We start from the raw sequence: 14,456 nt of genomic DNA, 5'->3' as shown, positions 1-14,456 counted from the left end.
AGCATGATGGCTGCAGAGGATCCAAATCCAACATAGGAAGCCCCGCATCAATGGTTGGACACAGGGTGGATATGGAGAATAGTTGGAGAGTAACTCCTCCCCTCTGCAGTCCCCAGGGCTCCGTAACTGATATAGATGAGAATGGATCATTTGCACATACCAACAGATGAACGTACATCTCAAAGTCATCCACATTTTAATTTTGTTTCCATAAAAACCTCTCCTCCCCTTGTAAATGGCAAAAATAGGACAAATGGTTGATTCTTACATGTACATTCACCCCCGTACCACACATGTTTCTTGAGAGAGGGACTCAATTCCTAAGTGGGATCGCAAAGTGGCATTTGACGGTTTTCTTTTCTTCCACTATAAATACCAGTCATGGCAAACAAAGAATTTATCAAGAGGAGAAAGAGAGAGATGGGAGCTATGAAAAATCGTTCCTTGGCATTGGTGGTAGCCTTTATGATCGCCAGAATTTTAATCTCCGCTGAAGTATTGTCAGCACAGTATTGCCAAACGGATTATAAGTATGTGATGATGCTATGCTCAGCTTATATTGAGGTAGGAGACCCGCAAACTCCACCGTCGGGGGATTGTTGTGAAAAAATGAAGAATGCTGATGTCCCATGTATGTGTTCCATCATCAATTATTATAAAGATGTAAAGAAACGAATCAGCAGAGACAAGATGGTCTACGTCGCTCACTACTGTGGCAATAAAGTTGATTCGAGGATCCAATGTGGAAGTAAGGATGTTTAATTTAGACGCTTCTTGCACAAAAAAAAAAAAACTTCTTCTTTTACATCTCTTTTTTTTTTTTTTTTTTAAATTTATTTTGCAGGTTAATCTGTTCCAGTGGCATGAGATGGAGAGGGAGTGCGAGTGAAGGATTAAAGCGTGGTGATAACTTCTTAGAATAAATGTACTTGCTAAATATATGTGTTATGCTAGTAAAGAGTAAAGATAAAGTTTCATTTCATGATGAAATATATTAGTACATGTTATGTTAATTGAATGGTACCCTCTCCCCTCTTTATGAAAAATGAAGTAATGCTTGATGCTCAGCGGTGTCCAAGATTCTGTGGGTTCGATGGTTTTTCCAGTGTTGCTTTCCTCATTTTCCATTGATGGCCATGTCGGAGGTGGGGAGGTGGGTTAGCTTTTTTTGGTAGGTGTGTCCAACCTTTTGTCCGATTTGTAATTCCTTTATTTTTCTCTTCTTTAAAACAATTGACCTTTCACCAGAAAAAAAACCAAAAAAGGAATGGTACCCTCTTCTCTTTTGGTGAGAGGGTCTACCTCGTAATCCATCAAATCAAATCATGGCTTACAATCCCAAATAAATAAACATGGGTTGGATTCAGGCTAATCTATGTGCCGACCTAACCAATACAACGGCAACCATGCTCTGGTATCTTCATGGGACCCTTGTGAATTCTTATGGGGACAGAATTAGGTATGATGCGGGAAGCAATAGGCTTGCCACTGTCTCTTCCATTCTTCGTGATGGAACTGAGATCCTGGACTGTCCGCTAACCCTTGTCTACTTGAGGCCTAGGAAGCCCTTCATCAAGTCCATTGTAGGCCCCAAAGTTCTCGGGACATTGTTTTTGGAAGGAATCCACAAATTGGTCCTTGTTCGTGTTAAGGTTGAAGAAGATAGCACACAAAGATATAATTTGGCTCTGTTCTTTAGAACCTACGTCCACAGAAAAGGAAAAAATTCCACACTTTGAAAGTCCAGTGAGTCTCTCATATTATTGGAGAAGAGGATGAAAGCATCATGGATAGATAGGGTGATTACGAAGAAGAGAATCATGGAGAGATAGAATGATTACAAGGGATTGGTACAAATAGAAATACAAGGAAAGATGTAGTGAACAACATATCAATTTGGATAAAAATCCTTATGGTCAGTCCTTGAGGTGTCTCCTGCACACATATAGTGTGAGTGGAGCCCTTATCTCTTATAAGCCCCTACAAGTTCAAGGGGGGTAGCACCTTGAGCTTGTTAATGAGAAAGGTGAACCGTTGTTGAGCCAATGCTTTAGTGAACACATCGACATTTTGATCTATGGTGGAGATGAAGCGGAGATCAAGATCGTCCTTGGCAACTTTGTCGCGTACAAAGTTGAAATCAATTTTGACATGTTTTTTGCGAGCATGGAAGATGGGATTGACAGTGAGATAGGTTGCACCAACATCGTCACACCATAGTGTAGGTGCATTGGAGAGATAATGCCAAGTTCTTTGAGAAGGATTGGAGCCAGGTGATTTCTGCAGCCGCATTTGCAATGGCATGTTATTTAGATTCCGTACTTGAGTAGGCCACAGCGGCTTGCTTCCGAGAACTCCAAGAGATCAAATTTGTGCCATGGAATATTGCAAAACCACCAGTAGATTTCCTAACATCTGGGCATCTAGCCCAGTCAGCATTTGAGTAGGTGAACAAATGGATAGATTTTTTGCTTCTAAAGTACTAGACTATAGGTGATAGTAGAATTCAAATAGCGAAGTACGCGCTTTACTGCATCCTAATGGTCGTTGGTAGGTCAATGCATAAACATGCAAACCTTGTTGACCACATAGGTAGGGGTGTCAAAAAAACCCGGCCAGCCCAAGCCCCCCCAAACCCACCCTGAGCTCGGACAAGGCTGGTTTGGGCTGGGTTTGATATTTGCATGGCTCTGGCAGAGCAGGATTGGGCCTGGGTTGAGGCCTTGACCTTTGCAGGGCCAGCTTGACCCTGTATTAAATAGAAGATGTGCTTTGGTGCAACGGTCAATGGATCATCAAGTGGTGGAACACGATTTGGATCTTCAATAAAGCTAATAATCTCCTTGTTGTCTAATTCAACAAGGAGATTTGTGATTCCTAATTCATGAGCTTGCATTAGTGCTTCTCTAATGGCTAGAGCTTCTTCTTGGATTGCAGAGGATAAGACCTGGGGAATAGAGAGTGCCTTTAGAGGATGCCTATTGTGATCCCTAAAAACAACTCCCAGTCCGCTAGTAGTATCTCCTTGAGGATTTGCAGCATCACAATTCACCTTTATAAAACCCAGCGGTGGGGCATTCTACCGATCATTTTCATAACTTGAATGGCACCTGAATCGGAGGTTTGGAGAGGTAATAACTGATTGGAACTCAAGGAATGCTCTTTCAGCTATAGAGATTACCTCAATTGGAGTCCAATCCTTTGTTTTGAATACTCCATCATTTCTAGCATGCCACAAATACCAGCATATAAAAGAAGCACGAGAGAGAGATTCTCGAGCAACCTTCTTATCTTGGTGTATCAATAGATCCCAACTATTCAACCACTCCGCCAATTTTGGTATTCTATCCGATGGAGATATATAGGATAGAGGACTCCCGTACCAAACTGCATTGGCGAAAGGACATTCGAATAGGAGATGATCTATCAATTCTTTAGCCACCCCACATCTATAACAAGTAGGTTTTATTGGACCATGGCGAGAAGAAAGGCATTTCTGAAGGTTGGTTTAGAGATTGCAGCAATTTTGGGGAGCTTCAAGGAAAGAGACTAAGCTTAATTTTGGAGATTGCAGCAATTTCTGAAGGTTGAAAATATTGATTTAATAATTCTGTTCTCCAAGTTCTAGAGATTGGATCAATTAACTCAGATACCTTTGACAATAAACACCCTGGTGGCCACAAGTGTCAGACCTTGTAGTTTGGTAGAGATGGAATCTACTCATGTACGTAGGATAACTCCCTTTCTTTTGTGCTTTGTATCCCAGCCCGCAATGGTTGCCATAGGTAGGAAAGTCAGGGAATTGTGGAATCCCTAGTTGGTTCCTTCCTAATCCTAGTCAGGGTATCTGCCGGGGCTGCCGTGCCTACTTTGATGCTTGCCAAGGTGTGGACAATATCTGGGTCACCAAAAATAGTGATAATTTTCCCTTCATAAATGAATTTCATTTTCTAATGCAGGCTTGAGGCTATTACTCCTATAGAATGCAGCCAAGGCTATCCCAACAACATGTTGAATGATGTTTGGATGTCAATCACTTAACATTCCACAGTGAACAAAGCAGGTCCAACTCAGATGTCTATGGTCAGAATGCCCAGTACCTTCCTTCTTGTGTTATCATATGCTCGGATTGCCTGAGCAGAGGACTTCATTTGGGTCAGATCCAACCCTATACAACTTATAGCCTAGAGAGGTATGACATCGAGAGCCGACCCGTTGTCAATCAAAACTTGAGGGACTTGATTTCCATTGCACTCTTTTATAATGTGCATAGCTCGATTATGGTCCTTTCCTCCAGGCGGAGATCATTTTTTGAGAAGGAGAGAGACTGCATGGCATAGGTAGCCCCTACAATGTGTGAGAGTTCTTCCAAACCCATTTCTATTGGTACTTGAACCTTGTTGAGCGCTTTCAGAACTACTTCCCAATGCAACGGGGAGGCCATCAATAATCCCCAGATAGAGAGGTTAGCTTGTACTTTTTTCAACTAGCTCAACACCTGATTTTCTAGCTCGTACTTGACTTGATTAGGAATAGGCGCATAGGGCTTTTCTACAATCAATCCTTTATCTTTGAAGTTCGTTCCACTTTGGGTCTTTGAAACCTCAGGCGTTTTCCCTTTTATGATGAGTTCGACTGGGCACAGCTCTTCATCTTCCAAGTCACTTTCAGTTATCACAAGGGTTCCCACCATGGGACTCCTCCTTCTTGGGCTAGTGACTTCGCATTCTGCTTTCAAGGCAGCAATCGTATTTCAGGCCTTTTGCATAATTTTGGACAAGGCTTCTTACTTTTCATGGAGGTGCTTAATGAGCTGGTAATGGTCCGGTGTTCATGGTCCTACTGGCATCATTTGTTGGATCATTTCAAAGATCTCAGTGGCTGATTTTTGGAATCTCATCGCTTCGGATAACGATCCAAAATGTTCTTCCTCTTCTGATGAGCCCTCTTCATCACTGGACATGACCAGATGAATGTTTTTCGTGGGATCTTTCATTGGTTTTTCCATATTGATGTTATAAAGGTAGAACCTATCATGTGCCCGTGCCCATTCGTGATACTCCTTGCTTCCACGGTCTAAAGATGCTAGAGGACTTTCACGCAAATCTTTTGTCAAAGAAAATACCAGGGTGATAGCATCTTCCAATTCCTTCATGACTTGAGGCAATGACCATTTTTCATTTACCGGTTGTTGTCGCCACAGTTCTTCTTGGTACCTTTTGTCTGAAGGTACTACTTTAAAAATCATTTGATGAATCTTGTCGATCATTCTAAGGATCCTTCTTGCTTCGAATGGAAGGGACCAAGCACTTGGTCCATAAATTTCCTCATACTGATTGATAGGAGGTTCTACCTCCATTTTAGATGCTTCGTCAGGTAATTCATCGCCCATGTCTTCATCCATTACTTCTTTATTCAGATCTTCGCTGGGCACTTCTTCATTACTTGAATCATCCCCTTCTTCTCCATTGCTATCAAAAGGGTGGATTCCTTCTATTGGGTCGAAGTACAAATCTTCGGTATTGATGTTATCGATCCAAGTCTCCCATTCTCCAATCATCTTCGGGGGCCCAAAATATGGCCAGTTGTCAAAGTACAACATGGGATTTTGAGGAGGATTCCCAAAGAAATCTTTTACCAAAGAGAGATTTAACCAGGTCATGTTCCTTAACTCATGTAAAGTTCTCTGAAGAAAGTCTCCTTCCGTTGGCAACTCTATCTTCTCGCATTGTGCCGCGAAGTGTTCGCAAACCATGTTTGGGAAGTGGGGAGTAGCCTTATTCAAGATGTCATGAGTGGTGGACATTAGCTCAAGGATGTCTTGCACTTGATAGAAGATGCTCATATTCCATTTGTCAAAGTCTTCCCCTTTGACGCACCACACCCTTCTTCGATTTACTGGGGACTCTACTTCTTCGTTGCCGCTTCTTTCTTCGTCTACTTGAGAGATAGGCTGAATAAGTCTATTGGATCTGCTTCATCATCATCAACCCCGATGTTGTTTATCCACTATAGGGTTTCAACGGAGAACTCATCTTCAGATGGTGATTCCAAGTCTTCTTCTTCACTATCGTCGGTCTCTCCTCCCATCTGGATAAGGAAAGTCTCCAAATAGAGTTTCACCAATGGCTAGTGTAGTTACAGCTTGAATCAGACTTGGTGTCATCTTTTCAATTATTTTCATGCTGTCTTCAGACGACCCCTGCTCAATGGGTTGAATGTGAACTATGAAATCCTCTTCATCTTTTGAATTCTCCACGTATGGCATGTGATTGATCTCATAGTCGGTGAACCCGAATGTTCTTAGTTGCGCATTGGGTCTGAGGCTATTGAGTCCATTCTCTAGAAACTCAAGTTTCATAATTTGATGGTTCGGGGCTAGGCCTTTCCCTCGGTCAAAACACTGTTCTCCTCCTCTGAACTTTCTATTGTAGTTTGTCCATGCACAGTAAACACATACCATCATTCTCTTCGCTTTCCTTTTCTGAGCGTGCATGCTCCGGCCACAAAAATGGCATTGGCTGACTTTTGATCATCTCTTCTTTGTACATTTCCTTTAGGAAGTTACTGATATTGGTTCTTGCTTTTGTAGGGAGATTAGAGTGGTTGGGTCCAAACCTGTTGTCCCTTCTTCCAAAGCATTCACAGATCCCATGGACGATCTTGGGGAGTCAAGTGCATCTTCATCAAGTGAACCATTCAGGGTGGCAAATGTTTCCAGTATCTCATGCCGCTGAGGGTATAGATACTCATGATACACTCCATGTGGATTCTCTAATATTATCTCCACTTGCTCTTCCTCTGTTAGAGGGAGCGTGCATCCTTTCAGCTTCTTTACGGAACCTCCTGATGAAGTCGGAGAATCCTTCATTTGGCTCTTGCCTTAGCACCTCCAATTCTTTTCTTTTCTTCTTACTCCCCTCAATTTGGGCTGCTAGGATAGCCCTATAGGTTTGAGCGTCCATCAACTTTTGCTCTCGCTCCACAGGTTGAATCAGGACCATCGGGTCCTTAAAAGGAACATCCTTTTGTAACATGTTCAGTCCATGACCTGGCAGAGGGTTGGTAGTCTCATTGGGCTATTTACCTATCTTCAATTTAATTTTTCTTGCATCGAAGTCTTGGATCGCATGCTTGAGGTGTATGCATCTATCTGTCAGATGACCCTTCTGATTGTGGTAATAACAATGCCACTCTGACTTATATCCTGGAGGTGGATTGGCCGTATTCATGGGCCGTGGTGGTACAACATCCATCATCCCTTCCCTCTTAAGTTTGAAGAAAAGGCAAGTGGGTGTCATACTGCCAAAGGTAAACTATCTGGGAGGAGTTGACTGTTCAACCTAGATTACCAAAGGAGGAGAAACTGTTGGTGAAATTTGCTTCTCAGTGTACTAAACGGTAGTAAGTACATTCACTTTGGGGTCTTTCCCCCTTCCTCCTCTATTGTTCTTGCCAGAATAAGATCCAGAAGCCTATTAGGTTGAAGTCTGGGCTTGTTCCCTTTAAAGAGCTTATCATCAATGCGCTTCCCAATGGCTATGAATGCTTCGAAGGTCTTAATGTGCTAACAGTAGAGGCAATCATGGTACTCTCCATATTGGTTTTCCAATATGATTTCAACCTATTTTGATGCATTCGGACTATTCCACATCTTGGAGGCCTATTCATGGAACCTCATGATGAAGTTAGAAAATTCCTCATCGGCTCCTTGCCTCAGGGTTTCCAACTCACGCCGGGTGATGTCCACCTCAGTGTTGTAAGAGTATTGTTTGGTGAATGCTTTCACAATTGCCGACCAAGTTTGAGTTTAAGTTTGGTCCAATTGGGTTAGCCACCTCAAAGCTAATCCTGCTAATGAGTAAAGGAATGCTTGTCCCATTTGATTTTCTATGAGATTCCATGACTTGGCTACTGTAATAAAATCTTCAAGTAAGCTCGAGGATCCCATGTTCCATCAAACTTGTCGAGCTTCCATTTGAAATCTTCGGGTATTCTTTCTCCAGTGAAGCAGACCATATCTTCTTCTGGTTTCTCAATAGCCTTTCCTAGCATTACCACTTCGAGCTTCTCAACTTTCTCCCTCATCTGCTTCTCCCTTTCTGTTTTTGGTGGGTCTTGGTGAGCATTGATGGCTATATCCTCTTCTTCTATTATGATCTTGGAGTGCGACCTAGACATCATTGGGGTTACCCTTGGCTCTCCAAGGGTTGGTGCATTATCTACTCGAGATTGACCTTGCATTGACTAGACTAACTACATAACTAGCTATTTGATCTCTGTCATGTCCCTCTACATGCTAACCATTTCTTGACTCAGTGCTTCCTCTGAAGAATTGGCCTCCTTCAGATCTATGGTGCTCGTAACAGGGGGTGACCTTGTTGGACTTTGTGTCGGGGGACTAGAAGTCAAGGGAGGTGAACTAGAATTGTCTACAAGCTTAGAAGATGGAAACTGGTGGAGAATGGCCCGGTTCAAATGACCACCATGATGGTTCCACACAGGTAACGAGGATTTTCTTTGTTGTGGAATTGTGCCTTGCAAAGGTAAAAGGGAACAAATTTAGGACTCAAGTGATTCATTTTTTATCTTGTTTTGATGTTTTATATTTTTTTTGTTACCAAAAAATATATACACGCATGTATATATACAAATAAAGTGACAATTCGCTTTTATTCTCCTGATTCTATTTTACTCAGGTAGTCGATGGTAAGGTTGGCATCTATGTTTAAGACTGCTCGGGAATAACCCTTGTGATCTTGTGATATGATGCAAGCTTGCCATAGATCCTTCATCGTTTAATAGTTCTTGAAGATCAAATTTGAATCATCACAAGGAGATCTAATCGAGGACTTCTCAACAATCTACCTTTTCCTAACACAGAGCATTTCTCATCAAAATTCTATCATTTTTGCATGATTTAGACAGTGTATGCATTTCCGAGGGACAATCGAGGCTACATTTTTTGATACACTAATCTAAATGGATATACGATGTGCACCGAGGGATATTCGAGGGACAAATAGAATTCTTCCCTTGATTGGTATTCTGTATTAATGAGAAGGTATATTGCTGAGATTTCCACTTTTGACCTAAAAAATCTACGAGGTTAGTTATGGCATATCCGAATCATATATGGTCTAATTTCCTACATGATGCATGCAATAGGTAGGCTGATAGGACAGAATAAGGTCACCCTTGACAGGACCGATATACCTATCGCCCGTGATAGTGAATTGCGGGTACGTGGTTCTTTTGATATGTGCCCTTTTTGAGTAGCAGAGTACCCAACGGCACCCTCGTTGGTAATTCTAGACCCGTGCAATAAATATCAAGGGTTGTGGCTTTGATCGCTAATTATTCATGACTACATATGGGGTTCAACGACTAACCATGGGGTTGTGTGTTCCCATGAAGTGTTGTGTGTGCACGATAGTGGTGTAGAGAGTGGGTATCATCCGATCTCAGAGTACTTAGTATGATGTGCCCCAATTCTCCAGGGGTAGAGGCACAACAGGGAGTGCCCTCATCTTTTAATTTCACTTCAAACACGATACATGATGCAATTAGTACAACAAAAGGGGTTAGCCCAACATGTTTCAATCAGTCAATGCAGAACGGAGAAAATTCTTGCATTCAATGATGGCATCTAGTATTGAAGCCTTGACCATCAATTCCCCAGTGGAGTCACCACTGTGAGGATCCGTTATTTCCCCGGGGTGCTTAAATGGCACGCAGAGGGTTTTATGTTGCTCCTTAGTTGGAGGGAGAGAAGGAATGCGTCTTCTTAGGGGTATGATTTAATTTATTAGGGGATGAGGGTCATACAATAAAATGAAATGGAGTCGCCACCTAGGTTTAGGGCCTAGGACCCATTGGTGTAGCCCTATAAGGGCTACGAGACTTCGGTTGGTCTGGTCAGGGATTCGGGGTAAGTGGTCAGGTTATGAGAGTGGGAAGGTGTTAGGCACCCACCTCGCCCGGATAAACCAGTCTTTCTAGTAGATGCTTGTTTTGATATTCTCCCATTTATGAATGTCCTATTCCCACATATATGGCTAAATAATGGTGCACAAACTATTTATTTAAATTAAACTATGTTACACTAACTACTGTACACTACTCGATAATATTTGAAAGGACTATATTGTATCGAATTTTAAAGTTAACGAAAGAAATGTATACATGTATGCTTTAAATAAATGTGATTATACAAAACAGACGGTGTTCCCAGCTCAGGTGGAGGCAAAAGACTGGCTTTGTTCCTTCATCGAATAGAGTAATGGCTTACGAATGTTGGATCTCAAGATCCCAGGCAGAATAACAGCATTCCAAGGCTTTGGAAACTAGAGGTTCAAAGGCCAGACAAAGTGGCTATGCCACAAGAGGTTTCCCGGATTTTGGCAAAAAGGGGTCAAGGAAGCTGGATTCGGATAGCCTGGACTTCAAATAAAGGGATGAGGCTCGAAGGCTCGAAATCGGATGGGGGAAAAGCCCCGAAACATGGAAAATAAGGAAAAACTGGAAAATTGGAGTTCTAGGGGTGCCCCCTCTCCCACAAACTTGGATTATGAAAATAAGGGGGGTGACCTTTTGTAGGCAAATTTTGGGTTCGATAGTGCCGCAAAAAATGTACGGGGCCGCATGGTGGGGTCATGACAAAGCAAAAATGGGAAGAATTGGATTTTAGGAGCCCAGGGGGCCGCACGATAGGGCTGCATGAGTGTACGCGTGGAGCCGTATGACAGGGCCACAGTGCGTGTGTGCGGCACATCACGATAGGGCTGAGCAGCCCACTGTGTTGCATGGCGGGGCCCCGCAGTGCAGGGCACTGCCTTACAGAGTTATGATCGTGATGCTGCCTCGTGGGGTTGCATGGGCTGTCTAGGGCCGTCTGGAGCGATCGTGCGCATGATGCACGCCTTACGAGATAAGTAGAGATGTGTTCTGATACAGTTTTTTATTTTTGGGGACATTGCCAATCATTTGAGTCTGATTGTCATCATCGCTGGGGGGTGACAAACTTTAGCGTCTATAGTTTCGCAGTGAATTAAAGTGGGATGATTGAAGTGGAGAGGTGCATCCAGAGTACTGTGTGACTGATGTACTCCCTTAAAGCTTAAAGGAAAGTTCTATAGGACAGTTGTATGACTGACTTGGTGTATGGGGCTGAATGTTGGCCAGTTAAGAAGTGTCAAATTGAGAAGCTATGTGTAGCAGAGATGAGGACGTTAAGATGCATGTGTGGAAAAACTAGAAAAGAAAGTATGAAATGACCATATTAGAACTGACTTGGAAGTCGCCACAATCAATGACAAGCTCTGAGAGGGTCATTTGAGATGGTACGGTCATGTCCAATAGGGGCCTAGGGACGCTCCAGTAAGGAGGAGTGATACGATTCTGATTAAAGGAGCTAAAAGAACTAGTAGGGGTAGGCTTAAAATGACCATAGGAGAAACTGTGAGGGAGGACATGCAATGTTTGGGTCTTGTACCAAGTATGACCTAGGATAGAGCCTGTTGGAGGGCTAGGATCCATGTTCTGGACCCCATTTAGGTGAGATTCTCCTAAGTTGCTGAGTTGTACCTCATTCCTTGCACTTTCATCTAGTTTCATCTTTCATTTTTTTTTTCCATCTTTCGTCTGTCATTTCCTGGTTTTTCATTCCCCATCCCTCTTCTCGCATCTCTTCATCAACCTATTTATGTTTAGACCTTAGTTTTCCCTACTGTGTTTTGTTGGATCCATGTAGCCGACCCCATTAAGTTGGCATAAGGCTGAGTTTGTTGTTGTTGTAGCTTAGGTAGTTACTCATTTGGTAAAATATATCTTTGTAGAAGCTTGTTCGGGTATTCTTCTTATTTTCCACCAAAGATTTAATTAAATATATCCCAAATTTACATTAAATATAATTTAAATATCTAGTCATAACTCTCTATACATCATACATTGCATTGAAATATCCTAAAATCTCTGTACAGACGCAACGTGGAATCCCTTGACTGACAACTTTTCAGAAAAAGAAACTTCCAAAGGACGGAGACATTTATTGCCCTTTTTTTTTTGGTAAACAAACATTATTGCCCTTATTCTCCTTCATAGTACTAAGAAGGGAGAAGCTTAACAATGACACTCCCTCCCTCTTATGAAGTACTAAGAAGGAACCAAAGACAACACACAACTCTAAACCACTCTAGCTGTTTCCTTTAGTTTTTGTTGCTCTCTTATCAAATCTCTCTCCCATGGATTTTGATACCAAATACGTAGATGATCTCACTTTCCGGCCGACAATTTTATTGAAAAATTACCTAAAACCGGGATTTGGAGATGGGTTTCCTTTAGATGCTTGCTCATCTAATGGATATCTCCAAGATTTCCACCAAAATGATCAGTTTTATGTTGATGGCTTATTTTCAAATTCAAAATTTGGGGTTGCTCCTTCCTATTTCGATCAGTTCAAAACTTTAGCGAGTGGATCTTCTTTGAATTACAATATCTCTTATTTGAAGCCCCTTATAGAAGGTGGTGCCATGGAGAAATTTCAAAATTGGTCCTTCATGAATTTTCCCCCTAGAATCGCGTCCAAGGTCATGATTTCCCAAGATAGGAACCCCTCATTGAATTTTCAAGAACTAGAGTCATCTAACTTTGCATTTGCGCCTGAGCAGATGGCATGCATTACTGCAAAAAATAGGTTTTTTAGGAAAATGGACATGGTTAGAAAGAATTTTCCAATTAGGAGGATAGGTGAAACCCAAAAGAAGGCCAATCTGATCAAAGGGCAATGGACAGCTGAAGAAGACAGGTAAGAATGTTTTTTTTCCTTATCATGAATGATTAATCATCTTGTATAGAATGTTTAGTTTTCATCCAAAAAAATATTGGTTTCCTTATTTCTTATTCAAGAACAAGCACTGATCACAAAGTTATTTATGTGTAGAATTTTAGTGCACTTGGTGGGGGAGTATGGGTTGAAAAACTGGTCTCAAATTGCAAAAAAATTGGAAGGAAGAATAGGAAAACAGTGCAGGGAAAGATGGCACAACCATTTGAGGCCGGACATCACGGTTCTTCTTCTTCTTCCTCTTTGCTTTGTATTTTCTATATGGAATCCATTGAATCTAGCACACCCATGAACTTCCAGTGCATGCACACACATACAATTATATCAATATACATGCATATGTACAAATACATTTATTATCAACACATTGTACCCCTGTTGCATGTATAGCTTCCTTTTTATGTGTCGCGGACTATATAATGTACTTATGGAATCATTGACCGCTCTGTCATTCTTCTGTATGTGTCAATTCTTCATCGATAAGTACGCTATTAAAGTGCATAGTCCAACATTGGTGGTTTTACACCATTTACTTTCATCTCATCAATGGATAGAAACATTTTTTTACATGGTGACATACATACTTATACATTGTGTATTTTACTTGCAGAAAGCTGAATGGACTGAGGAGGAGGACAAGATTTTAATTAAGGCCCATACAGAATTAGGAAATAAATGGGCAGAAATGGCAAAGATGATGAATGGGAGGAGTGCAAATTCCATAAAGAACTACTGGAATGGAATCAAAAGAAGGGAATTATTAAGACGAAAATTCCGAAGCTCACAAAATAAAAAATCTAGTTCTCTCTTGCAAAATTACATCAATAGCTTGATTGAAACTTCAAACATTGTAGATAATGAAAGCAATGCATGCACCAACGCCAACATGCAAACTCTTAACACCATGATCGAACCTTCAACTCAGCATACAGAGAGTAATGAATTTTTTGCAAGTGATGGCTTAGTGCCCAATTATGATTCTAGCAACATTCCAGATTTGTATTTCACCAACAAGATGATGCTTCCTGAGAATTACAGTCTTGGCTCAATATTTGATGAGATTCCGGGCACATCTGCTGTTGATGATACAAATTTTGGAGATGGAAATGCCATTGGATAGGGATTCACGGCTGTAGTATGAGACAAAGAGGGAGATGGACTTGGTGGAGATGATCACTCAAGCCAATAGCTAAATGATGCTTCATTTCCATGTCAACCCAGATATGTTTATATGCCTCTTAAACCTGTTAGGGATTTTAAAGTGATTTTAGAAGGGTCATTTTCGGGGAAAAATAAACAAAATTACTATTGCGGGGGAAAGAAAAAGAATAAAATAAGTAGAAGCCAGATAGATAGGTCGTCTTATTTTCTCAAAAGTTAAGTCATAGTATTGTATAGTATAGCAGGAAGAAGAATGTGTAGGCATTGTAGTGAGAAAAAGGAAATGAATAATATAATATAAACTTCTCTTTTCTTTTTTCTTTTGGGTGGAGAAGGATATATGGAATAGAAACTGTTGGCTTTGTTAGAAATATTATGACATTTGTTACTTAATTCTATGGAAGGTTTGACGTAATCATTTTCACTAGCCGTTATGCTTTGGTAGATTGTA

General features: G+C 41.3%; 1 long non-coding RNA gene across 1 annotated transcript; it reads left to right on the top strand.

The window, feature by feature from the left end:
* Positions 1-12,751: 12,751 nt before the first annotated feature.
* LOC122638381 lies at positions 12,752-13,564 on the top strand. Its single transcript, XR_006329412.1, has 3 exons — positions 12,752-12,805; positions 12,941-13,067; positions 13,455-13,564. It is a non-coding gene; the product is annotated as an uncharacterized LOC122638381 (long non-coding RNA).
* Positions 13,565-14,456: the final 892 nt, after the last annotated feature.

This window comes from Telopea speciosissima, chromosome 8, assembly GCF_018873765.1.
Source record: "Telopea speciosissima isolate NSW1024214 ecotype Mountain lineage chromosome 8, Tspe_v1, whole genome shotgun sequence".
NCBI classification, from domain to species: domain Eukaryota; kingdom Viridiplantae; phylum Streptophyta; class Magnoliopsida; order Proteales; family Proteaceae; genus Telopea; species Telopea speciosissima.
The sequence above is the reverse complement of the archived record's forward strand: the minus strand, read 5'-3'. Positions and strand labels throughout refer to the sequence as shown.